Here is an 11,112-nt window from a genome sequence, read left to right as displayed (position 1 = left end):
GCAAACGTCTGTATTGAGTGCCTGGTATATGCAAGATGTAATAATGATTACAAAATACAGTGACACAGTCCCAGTACACAGTGATCATGGCATCATATGTCCTTGATGACAGTACACAGGAATCCTTCTCATTTTGAATCCACTTCTGCTCTGTAATGCTATGTAGTGAGTTTAGGAATCAGTAACCAAGTGTGTTAGCAATGTATGTGAAGTATGACAAAGCAGGTATAGAAAGGAGTCTCCTATTTGGACTGTCAGGAGATTTTGTATGTAGGTTAAGTGATATCTAGTCCGATGTTTATGGAGGATTTTTTTAATTACATCTGATTCTCAATTATGTTTAGGAGACCCAAGTTTTGTTTGTTTGTTTGTTTGTTTGTTTTGTAGAGGAAGTATTAATCTAGACCCATACAATAGAAATGAAACTGAGGCCCGAAAGAACAAATATCTTGTTTAAGTTTGCGTTGCTAGTTAGAAGCAGAGTCAGAACCAAACTTTACCTTTCTTGACTGCTAATTCTATATATTTCCCACCAGACCACAGACTCACAAGAAATTGTAACAGAATAACAAAGCATACAAGTAAACCTTGTATGCATCTCTGTGTAATATTCCCAGAGCTTTCCAAAATGAGGGACAAGAGCCACTTACCTTCTTCCCTATGAAGCAGCTGTCCTATGTGAGTCTCCTCATATCAAATCATAGAAGAACAAAGAGTTGAGGAAAGTTTTGCAATATGTGTGTAAGGGACAGGGACTTCGGAAAAACAGCCACAGACATGGTAGTCAATTCAAAAGATAATCAGATGTTATCGTTTGCTGTTCTCGAAATCTTAAGCTTTTACAGTTGCCCTGGGTATTAATTTAAGTGGAGCAAAAGTCCCAGACCTGTAGGAAATGCGATGTCAATATAGTTTAACTTCATATGAACTTGTCCTCAGTACAAGCTTTTCTCGGGCTTCTTGTTGATGTGAGTTTCTAGATCCGGGTCTCTGGCGGCTCAGGCTTCCTCTTGTCCTGGCTCTCTGAATTTTTGTGATAGGCTGTGGCATCTGTGTTGACTGTTGCTGTGAGGGCTCTTCATGCAAGTGCACTGACGCTGAACACAGTAGCCAGAAGGACCTCCCCAACATACAAATTAAATCATGTAATTCGCCTACTGAAAACCTTCCACTGTCTTCCTATGGCAATTAGAATGAAATCCTACATTGAAATTTAGTAAGAGAGTAGAACTTAAATGTTCTCACCTATATATATATATATATATACATATATATATATATATGTATATATATATGTATATATATATATAATATATTATATATATATAGATGTGTTAATTAACAAGTTGGGAGGAATCCTTTCATAATGTAAATATCTCAAATCACAATATAGACACTTTAAATGTCTTACAATTTAATTTGTCAATTATACTTCAATAAAGCTGAAAAAAAAAAAAAAAGAATGAAATCCTAACCCCTGCGGGGCCTCCAAGGACTTTGATCATTCGGCACTTGTCACTTCCCCTCCCTTGCTCCCCACCCACCTGCTCTGGCCACACTGGCCTTTTTTTTTGCATCTCTCTTACTAGAAGCTCTGCACTTGCTGTTCCCTCTGCCTGAGCACTTTTCTCCCAGATCTTCATGAGGCTGCTTCATTCTCATCACTTAGGTCTTCACTCAACTGTCTTCTCATCAGAGACTTGTTTGTGGCTACCCTCCTCCAGGTCACTCACCCACCTCACCACACCCTGCCAATCAACGTGTAGCCCATTACTTGGTTATTTTCTTCATAGGGCTTATCACAATTTGAAATTCTTTTTCAAATGTACATTTTATTTTCTTTCTTCCCCAAAGAAATATGAGTTCCATAGAGGCAAGGACTTTTAAATTCTCATTTACTGCTGTTTTCCCAAAGCTTAGAACAGTGCCTAACACATAGTAGGGGCTTAGAATTTGGTTGTCAAATGAATGAATAAGTGAATGAACAGAGCACAGATTAGATAAACTTTAGTAACTCTCATCACTGCTTAAGTACTTAGTCCTGCTCTCAAGCTCATTCACAGCAGTCAGGCCCTTCTGACTGAGTGTGCTAGATGCACAGTCAATAATTCTTGCCCACATTCATACCAGTAGGATCATTAGAGAAGCCATGGTAATAAATGTGTTTACAGGTCATACATAATGACAACAAATGCAATAATAATACCACATCATCATCATCATCATCACAGTGACACTTACTGAGCACATGCCAAATGTTGGACGCTACACTTGTCTCACATTTATTTCTGACCCTCACAACAGTTCTGCAAAGAAAGTGATAGAATTCGTGTTTTGCAGAATAGGAAAACCAGGGCACACATTCCTTATATCTCAAACTTATTTGCAGACTCCCTTATTCCTCTCAGCATGCTTATCAATGCTTATTAATAAACTCCTCCTCTGAGCAGATATTCTGCCAGGGACCCAGGACAAAAGAGGCTCTCGGGGAGGGATAGGGAATGAGAGTAGTCCCAGGGCTGCTGACCACAAGGGGCTGAAGAGACACTGTCCCCATGCTCGGCTCCAGCCAGAAAAGGAACTGAGCTGTGGGATGGAGGAGGGTGTGGGAATGACCCACGTCACAACAAAGGGTGAATTAATTTCCTGTTTAGGGGGAAATACTCAGAAGCTTGCTAAGCATGCCAGCTTCTTTGGGATTCCGAGGTGCACTATCCCATCCGCTTTCCAGCAGAGCCCCGGGTGCAACAGAAATTTTCACGGTAACCCCCTTCTCCACAGCCCTCCACGCCATTGCACTCCACGGTCACCCCGTGACAGTGATGCCCTAATAGCAGGCAAATGCCCAAGCTCGGCCCTTTCAGAGTTCAGAAGTGGGGACCAGCGGGGGAGGGGCGGTCATGTCGTGTCCTTGGCAGATGCCAGACATTGACGTGGGGGGAGGGCTTTGTGGGAGGAAGGTGGGAGCCTGGGTGTGCCCAGCTGGAAGCCGCCCGTAATTTAACACTCGCAGATGGAGACTGAGGGTGATATGATACCCCCAGCTGTCTGCCACTGCCGCCTTCAAGGGCCCCCCTCGGCTGCCTGGGACTCGGGATGCTTTGGGAAGGGCCCTGCGCGGCTGGGGGCGGCCTAATAAAGCAGCTGGTCTATTAGAAGATAAGCTTTGTGGAGAATCACACAATCATTCCGAATCCCCCTAATCCCAAACTTTATTGCCCTAGATAATAAGCTTTGGTGGCGACGCTCCATTGAAATATGGAATTGTCTGCAGGCTGGAGGCACCTGCTGTGTCACTCAGCTCCCGGCAGGCAACTGCCGAGCACAATTCAGAGGCAGGTGCACAGCGTCGCCTCGGCTCCCGCAGGGAAGGGGGACAGCCAAGGGGGCCGGCGCTGCTCCCATGGAGGACTCCAAATACCGTGCCCAGGAGGCCCGGCTTAGGCCTGAGAATTTCTCTCTGAGGCTTGTGCGTTAAGCTGTTTGGGGGACTTGGGAGAGAAGGAGCAGGAGGGGGCATTTGTCTGCTGGGGATGCTGGGGCTTAGAGGAGAGACCAGCTCCATCTGCAGACCTCGGTGCTCAGCGGCTGGGCAGTCACTCCCTTCCTCCTGCCACTCGTTCCTGCAGCTGCCTAAGCCCTCCTTGGCACAGGCTCTTTCCTCCTGCCCCCTTACCTGCATGCCCACCTGGTGAGCATCCCTGAGCCCTCCTCTGTGATGCCTCCTGTGCCCCCACCAAGGAGATTTATGTGTCTTCTGTGTGCCTCTGGAGTCCTGGATTCATGTCAGGAGTGTAGCCCAAACATTAATTAATCAAATCATCAATTAATTACTTCTGTGCCTGTCTCCTCCACTAGATTGGGAGTCTTCAAGGGCAGGGACAAGATCCCCTGAAGATGCTGGAATCTTGAAGATGCTCAAAAGATTTAACAAAAAAGAAAAAAGAAGACTAGAAACAACCTAAATGCACATAAAATGGAATCTTATGTGGCCACTGAAAATACTGAGGCAGATCTACACATACAAAGGATGAAGTCCAAAGCGTATTGTTAAGAGAAAAGAATGCAAGGTACCAGTGCCAAGAATGTTATCTTGTGTTAAAAATAATAATAGTGGTAAGAGCTGCCTCTGGGCAGAGTACTTGGAAAAGGGTTATGATGGGTGGAAAGGAGACTGATTTCACACTTTAAACTCCTTTGTAAAACTGAAATTTTTAGCATGCATGAATATTACCTTTTAAAAAGGTAGAGACAAATACACTTGCACATGTAGAAAGGTATTTGTTGAATGCAGGAATAAGCAAGAAGTTCATGCTCAGGTTGGTCTTACTTCTCTTATTCGTTGCCCAAACATGATCTAGAACAATGGGATGTGTCTGCCCAAAGGTGTTTGCAACAGATAAAGGAAACGTACCATGTGAGTTCCCTCCACACTTGTGGGCTGGAACAGGAATTTGTCAGCTGCCCTCAATGAGCTGAGAAGCTATGGATGAGAAGTTTAGAGGATGCAATACAGGAATTCAATGCCTCCTCCAGAATGTACAACTGTGGGTGAGAAGAAATCAAGGGGGCATTAAATGAACCTCTGTCTGACGAATAATAAATCTGGCAGGGAACATCTTTAAAGAAAACTGTCAGTTTTTCCTCATTGTCCTGATTAGGACAAAAGTGTTCAAATTCTCCTTGGTAACATATTCTTTTTTGTTTCTTCCTTCCTCCCCTCCTCTCTTCCTCTCCCTCCCTCAACCACGGTTATAGATGCCCTTTCTACAAGGTCTGCCCTCCCTCAGATGAACATGACCTAAATTATTTGGCTCCCTCTCTGATGGTGTATTGATTACTTCCCCATTCACATAAACAACCCCTTGGCACTTCTCCAGGGGACTGGCTGCGCTAGATTAAATTAAGAGCAATCTTGGCTTTTAGCAGGGCCTTTCCACCAAGCAGTTGCCTTGCGGGAGTGATTCATGAGTTAGTTTATGATCCTAATGGCCTCCAGTAAGGCTGACCCCTTCCTCCAACATAGCCTTTAGGCTACATTGACTGGATTTGGAGACCCTTGATTAAGGTTGGGTATATTCCCAAATACGAGAGAGAGTGTGAGAAAAAACATGGTGTGTGGTCACTTGCAGAACCAAACTGAGAGCTGAGCTCCACTCAGGCAGAAGTGGCTAATCCTCATTTTTGAAAATGGCATCTGGGGCATCGCCGAGTCTCTGTGGGTTAATGTGGCAGAAAGAGCTCTTTGTGGTCCCCCTGCTAAGCTGCTATGCCTGTTTTGCTTCTATGTTTTCATAAAATGTGTGGCTGTGGTTATGATTCTAACAGTCAGAAATTCAGGAGCTCGCTGCTTCCTTTCCTCAGGAGGGATTTAGGCTTAAAATAATTCTCAATTAGCTAATGAAGAATTAAATTGTCCTTACTGGCTTCATCTTTGTACCCCATCATGCGCTGTGTCCCCACAATCCTGCTTCTCTAGAAAACACTCTGTTGCTTTTCTATGGCCTTTCTGCTGAATTTGGTTGCCTTGACCTGCCTCAAGAAGCCTCTGATTGGCTGAGCCAGGTGATTGCCTGTTTGGTAACTAACTTGGGTAGATAAGTCACCCTTAGTTTTAGGAACTCCTCAATTAATCTTCTCCCGGGGCTTCCCTGGTGGCGCAGTGGTTAAAAATCCGTCTGCCAATGCAAGGGACACGGGTTCGAGCCCTGGTCTGGGAAGATCCCACAGGCCATGGAGCAATTAAGCCCGTGCACCACAACTACTGAAGCCCACATGCCTAGAGCCCGTGCTCTGTAACAAGAGAAGCCACCACAATGAGAAGTCAGTGCACCGCAAGGAAGAGTAGCCCCCGCTCGCCGCAACTAGAGAAAGCCCACGCGCAGCAAGGGAGACCCAACACAGCTAAAAAAAAAAAAAAAAAAAAAATCTTCTCCCCAAGGACAAGATAGTATAACTCAGCCAGAGTTTGGGGCATCAGGGTAGAACTTAAAGACCAAATAGAGTTCTCAGGTCCATCAGCATGCAAAATGCCCAAGATACTCAAGATCATCAGGGACCCCAGATCATATACCTTTTGGAAGAAACATCCTGTATCATTGATTCAAGCATAATGGTCCACATTAAGTGTATTTTGTATGTAAGCATTGAAATGTAGGCAACTAACTTGGCAGATTATTACATTTGCATTCAATGAAATATTAATTTTGATTTTTAGCTTTCTTTTAAAATATTGGTACAATATTTTCTCCAGATCTCAAATATCATCAGTCTAGTATTCCGGGTGCCCTGCCTGTGCTGCTCAAAGGATAAAAGAGGCCTGAAACCATCCCATGTTCTCTGGAGGAATTTATGGTAGTGGAGGCAGGCTGCTGGAGAGCATCGTTTTCATTGATTACACAGTGGCAGCCTCTGTAGTGTTCCAGAGAAGAGTGTTAACCAAGGATACACCCTTCCAGTGCTCTGAACTTCAAAGGAGCACTGTTTCAGTCAGTCTTTGCTGTGTGACAAACCACCCACAAAAGCGGCTTAAAACAATGATTATTTTTTCATGATTCTTTGAATTGGCTCCAAGCTTGCCCTGCCCGTTTTGCTGGGGTTCACTCAAGCAGCTGCCTTCAGCTGGAGGGTCAGCGGGGCTCAAGGTCAGGATGGCGGGCACCCCTGGCCTGTGTGGTCGTGGGTGCTGGCTGTGGGCTGGGGTGCCTCACTTCTCTCCCACTTGGCCTCTCATTATCCAGTCGGCTAGATCAGCTTCGTTGTATGGTGGCCTCAGGATAGCACTCAAAGAGGGTGGAAGCAGACGGGTTAGAGCAAGTCATAACACCACCCAGGTTGAAGTGGGTGGAGAAATAGACTCTCCTCCAGGATAGGGAAGGGTGTGGAATTATAGTGCAAAGGGGCCTGGACACTGGAATGGAAGGAATTCGCAGTCATTAAACAGCATACCACAGTGATGCCACAGAAGGATTGCAGGTCCCAGAAGCGAGGGAGAAGGGAATGTCTAGAGCCTTCAAAGAAGCTGGGGCATTGGGTCTGACCCACAGGCCTTGTGGCTTTTGGGCCCCACTCCCTTTATAGAGCGGCTTCCCCGTGGAGGGTAGCTTCGCAGCATTATGGCCAAGCAGCTTGAGACACAAAGGCTAAAGAGGCACTGGTTTCACATGTGGTCATTTTGCCCTTTCTCTCGCAGGGCTCATACACTCTGCAGTGAGGTTGCCAATCAGCCCCTAGATTCCTCACGAGAGATCTGGGATGGGTGCTTAGCTCTATCAGTCAGGGTAGGGGAAAAGGAAAACATATTGCCTGAATGAAACAGCAGGTAGGAGTAGATTCTCAAATCAAAATGCCTGGGTTTGAAACCTGGCTCTACCACATACTGGCTGTGCTACATGAACAAGAGACGTAAACTCTCTAAGCCTCAGCTTCCTTCTCTGTAAAGTGGGATGATTATTAAATCTTCTTTTATTTTTAATTATGTATGTATGTGTGTTGTGTGTAGATTTAATGAGATCGTGGCATTTGGCTTCAATATCTGGCATGCGTTGTCCTAAATATTAGTTCTCATTATTTTCCAAAGACACAGAATTCAAAGGAAAAAGAGTTGTCTGAAATGAGTATCTTAATATATATTTGTAGAATCTAAAAGAACAAAGAAAAATTCGACCTGCCCAGTTACCCTGACATTTAAAGCCCTGTTGCTGTGCTTTAATGTGGGCCAGCAGGTAGTGAGAAAGTGTCCAGGTACTTAGTCAAACCAATCTGGGTTCTCATCTTGACTCTGCCAGTTACCGTGTAATCTTGAGCAAAATACCTAACTCTCTCAGTTTCCTCATCTGCAAAGTACATGTAATAATAGCATATACAATTACATCATACACAATTACATCAAAGGAGTAGATGTGAGAATTAAGGTAAACTTATGTGAAGCAACTGGCAATATAGTAGGCATTCGAAATATATTAGTTCTCTTCCCTCCACTTTTTGAATTTCTAATTTCTCACTTGAGTTCAAATAACAAATTCAACAATATTTTGGCGGCACTAGTCTGTAGAGGATGGGACTTGACTCTAACCATTTTTTTGTTTATTTGATTTTGGGGACTTTGCCAGAAGCCACAAAAAGAAGAAGCCTCCCGTCTCTTGAAATGTCAAGTGTGTTTCTGTCCTTGCTGACTGTTCTCACTGTTCTGTCCCTTTAAGGAAAAGACCCTGAACAAGCAGCTAAAGGCTTGAGTTAATACTAAAGGCTGTGAGTTTTGCAGTTCTACTGAACTCTGCATGACCCTCGCAGACAATAATTGCTTTAACATAGGGTTAGGCAACAGCAACAAACTTGTCTAAAAATAAACCAGGGCTTAAAATACAACTTAACCTGGGAGATTTAAGTAGGTAAAGAAGATGGCTTCTCTCTGGAATTGCTTCTTGATTAATCACCCCATCTGAGGCCGATGGAAAAATGACAGTTTTCAAACAGGGCTTTAAATGTCTCCCGCTCTACTTTTCCACCCTGGCAGGAAGCCAGTCCCTGTAAGCCATTGGTTCTTAAAGGGGAAGGGTTCCCTTGGATTTTCCTGAGCTGCAGACCAGCAAGAGTGTGGGATAGTAATGACTGATGGGAGGGAATTTTCATGGTCCCCACTTAAGGTTTGCTCATCTTCAAAGCAGCCACTGAGCCTTGGAAAAGAGAAGAAGCAATACTAAGGGATATTTTCAGCTTTGCTCCGGGCTTAAGGCAAACAGGCTTCAATATGTCCACTAGCTTCTTTCCAGTCACATTATCCACTATCTTGCTATCTATACTGGGTTTCTGGCTTTATTGACTTAGCCATAGCCTGCCCTCTGTCCCTCCTGCTGACCTCTGTCAACCCTAGGGTTCTTCCCAGGCTCCCCTTCTCTGAACATCCACGCCTTGAGTTTGGGAACCTTCAACCTGCAGTCAATCTGGGGATCACCTCCCATCTACAGTCGTTTCTCTTTCTCAGGTTAATTATGAACCATCTGGGCTGCAGTCTTGACACTCCACCACACCTGTTGAGTACCCACAGCATCACTGAAAGATACTAGTGGTCAGTCTCCTCTCCTCTGTGTCTTTGCTAATGGACAAATGGATTTCTGCTCTCACCACACGCTGGACATAGTCTCTGTGGTCTTTAGGTGACTTTGGCTTTATCAGCTAGGCCTAAAGCATACCTCCAACCGACAGGAGTTCCATCTTTGGCCTTGGGTAAGAGATTTTTTTTTTACCCAAGATAGATTTCTTCTTGACCTCAAACCAAATAAGCTCTGCACAGGGATGGGTTGGCTTGGTGGTTGTCACATTGCGTTCCTCATCCAAACCCTAGGGTTCTGCAAAGGATTCTCTGGGAACCTCCCACCTGGTTTTAAGGAGAGTGGTTCTCCCCTGACCAGTCTTGTGTACTGGGTTGGAGCTCCATCTAAGATTGCTCTTTCTGTCTGCAACACTCATCCCAAGATATTTGCATAGCTTGCTCCTTCTCTTCCTTTGTGTCTGTGATTGAATTGTTCTCCACAACCACCCCATATAAAGTGGCAACACTACCTCCCCCAGTTTCCTATTTCTCTTATCATAGTATTTATACCATCTGACATACCATATAGTTATTACTTACGGTGATTCAAGCTCCCGTGAGTGTTCGTTATGTTTAGTACTTCATCTCCTGCACCTAGAACGCTGTGGACACATAGGAAGTGCTCAAAAAACACTTTTCTAATAAATGAATAAACTATACTCACAAAAAGAGTCTTAGAGTTCCTGGGTATAATGTCTTATTTATCATAAGTCAGATTGACTTCTTGATGGAATCATTTTTTCTTTTATTTTATTGCATTAAAAAATACAGTCAATTTGACATCTTCGGCATGTAGTTCTGAGTTTTAACACATGTATCCATTTGTGTAACCACCACCACCATAGTCAGGGAACAAAACAATTACATCATCCCCAAAAAACTCCCCCATACTGCCCCTTTGGAGTCACATAGTCCTCTTGCCCTAATAACCCCTGGCAACCATTGATTACTATAGTTTTGTCTTTCTGAGAATATCACATAAATGGAATTATAGACTGTAACCTTTTGAGACTGTCTTCTTTCACTCAGCATAATGCCCTTGAGATTCATCCACGTTGTCGTGTATTTTAACGGTTTGTTCCTTTCTATTGCCTGATTTATTGCCAAGTAGTATTCCGAGGAGTATTGCTAAGCGGTATGAATGTACCACAGTTTGTTTATCCATTCACCCACTGAAGGACACTTGAGTTGTTTCCAAGTTCTGGCGCTTATGAAAAGAGATGCAATCAACATTTGTGTACAGGTTTTTGTGTGAACCTGAGTTGTCATTGCGCTAGGGTAAATACCCAGGAGTGGGATTGTTAGGTCATATGGTAAATGTACGTTTAATTTCATAAGAAACTTACCAAACTGTTTTCCAGATAGCTGTACTATTTTGTAATCCTATCAGTAATGCATAAGAGTTCTAGTTGCTCTGCATCCTCATTAACACTGATGTTATCAGGTTTTCATTTCTCACATTTTTTTGTCTGTTTTGTTTGCTTTAACTTATGGTTACCAGCCGGGAGGGGTGGGGAGGAAGGATACTTAGGGAATTTGGGACTGACATGTACACACTGCTATATTTAAAATGAATAACCAACAGGGACCTACTGTATAGTACAGGGAACTCTGCTCAATATTATGTAACAACGTAAATGGGAAAAGAATTTGAAAAAGAATAGATGCATGTATATGTATAACTGAACCACTTTGCTGTACACCTGAAACTAACACAACATTGTTAATCAACTATACTCCAATATTAAATAAAAAGTTAGAAAAAATGAACTGGTCATACTCATATGGCTTTATTTTGGACTATCTATTCTATTCCTTTGAAGTATATATCTATCCCTTCCCCAAACCACCCTGTCTTGATAAACGTATCATCTTTATAGTAATTGTCAAAATCAAATAGAATGAGTTTTTCAACTTTGTTTTGGAATAATTTTCTAACCTCTGTCATCCTGTGCTACAAAAGAAGGAGAAAATAAAGAAAAAAAAACTTTTACTGGGCACTGCCCATGTCATAGGCAGTG

Source organism: Balaenoptera acutorostrata, chromosome 9, assembly GCF_949987535.1.
Source record: "Balaenoptera acutorostrata chromosome 9, mBalAcu1.1, whole genome shotgun sequence".
In the NCBI taxonomy this organism is placed as follows: Eukaryota; Metazoa; Chordata; class Mammalia; order Artiodactyla; family Balaenopteridae; genus Balaenoptera; species Balaenoptera acutorostrata.
This window is presented reverse-complemented; position numbering follows the sequence as displayed.